This window comes from Aplysia californica, unplaced genomic scaffold, assembly GCF_000002075.1.
Source record: "Aplysia californica isolate F4 #8 unplaced genomic scaffold, AplCal3.0 scaffold00375, whole genome shotgun sequence".
Classification (NCBI taxonomy): Eukaryota; Metazoa; Mollusca; class Gastropoda; order Aplysiida; family Aplysiidae; genus Aplysia; species Aplysia californica.
In genome coordinates, this window is record NW_004797645.1 from 182,217 (window position 1) to 183,902 (window position 1,686).

At 40.6% G+C, this 1,686-nt stretch overlaps 1 long non-coding RNA gene across 1 annotated transcript in view; it reads left to right on the plus strand.

The window, feature by feature from the left end:
* LOC118478140 overlaps positions 1–1,437 on the plus strand; it is a 3,459-nt gene extending 2,022 nt beyond the window's left edge. Inside the window, exon 2 of the long non-coding RNA XR_004858847.1 lies at positions 893–1,437. This is a non-coding gene — a long non-coding RNA (uncharacterized LOC118478140). The remainder of the gene's footprint in view (positions 1–892) is intronic.
* Positions 1,438–1,686: the final 249 nt, after the last annotated feature.

Sequence of the window (1,686 nt, forward strand, 5' to 3'; positions counted from 1 at the left end):
CTGGTAACACCCCCCACCCCACCCGATTGGTCCAAAGTACGTCTGATCTTTATTCAGAACTATCAGATATTTCAAAATCTATTAATTTGCGACGGAAATGAAGTTATATTTGTGTTCAGCGCATCAATATTTAGTAGAAAATGGAAAACATGTTTATAAAAGTGTGTGGGACGGGAGGGGAAGTAAAAACATACCCAGCAGATCTACTTCACTACAATAAAATATCTCTCTAAATTTAGAATCTAGATTAGATCTAGAAAAAAATATTTGAGATAAAATACGGTCACGTTCTTGACCTAGAGATCTAGATTAGCTTAAATCTATTCTAGTATTTCTGACTGGTCCAGGTGATCTCTGATGAAGCAGCCGCGTCTGACCGTACGGTGTTGATTCGTCGTGTCGTCTTTCCCAGAAATCTAGACCTTAGTTTAGACTACTAAGGGTTCGCGGTATAAATAAAGAAGAGGTCGAGGTGGATGAGGGTGTTTTTATAACCCTCTCGAGCTGCGAAACAATCTTTAAAAGCAATCCACCAACAGGAATTATTGTCATGCGGCGTAGGCTAGATCTAGACACTGCCAGTTTCACTCAGTCTGGTACCGGTAATCTATAGACAGAGGCCTCCATAGCCATAGCCTAGTTTAATAATAATAATAATTTAATAGGAAGTGCCTCATCTTGTTATTTTAAAAGAAGACCTAATTGTCTATACATTACCTAGATATCTAGCTTATAGAATCTGTACAGAGATTGTGCTTTGGTAATTCGCATCTTCGTCTTCTGTTCAGGAATTATAATCTTCTGTGATTGTAGACTGTGGGTACATTATGCGAGTATATTATATTCATCATCATCATCATGTATGTGAGTGTCATTCTTTATCCGGTTTCAGTGGATAGCCTCATTATAAAGTGCTTTTCTGACCGGTTCAAGCAAGCTCAAAAGTCTGTGTAGAGTGCTGGTATTGTGCATTCGTAACGGTAACGGTCATCTTCGCTTCTGTTGTGGAATATATTAAATTATGAACTGTGAGTCGCAGTGAGTGTGCAGTGTTGACTTAGATCTAGATCTAGCTCCTTCATCTGTTCTTCCCTGACCAGTTCCTACAGGCTCTGCAATCACAGTAGGATTAAGAGGAGGAGCATTGATACAATTTGTGCATTCGTAACAACAATGGCCAAATTCTGTTGTGGAATATTATAAATTATCGACGGTGAACTCTGAGTGTGAAGTGCGGACATAAAAGTATTATCACCACCATCATCATCATCATCATTATCTGACATCCATCCTGCCCTGACCGCTGCCAGCTTCACTACAACAACACTGGTGGGCAACCCTTCCTCACTTGCCATGTGGTGGGCGATGAAGCCTCTCCGCTTCCTGGAAAATCGATGGTAACTGGCTCATGATCCTTATAAATCTTTCCCCTTCGCATTGATTCTTTTATTTTGTCACGCGGGTGGCACAGCTGTGCTCTGTTGTTTGCAGTTTCCTTCCTTCTATGTCTGTAGAAGTGTAATATGTAATGTTATCGCTTGCTCTAACACCAGACCAGCCTGTTATTCATTTCCGAAAACCTTCCCCATGTGTCTTCACCTTCAACTTCAACTGCCCATTCCTTCTTTTCTATAATCTCTCTCTCTCTCTTTCTCTCTCTCTCTCTCTCTCTCTCTCTCTCTCTCT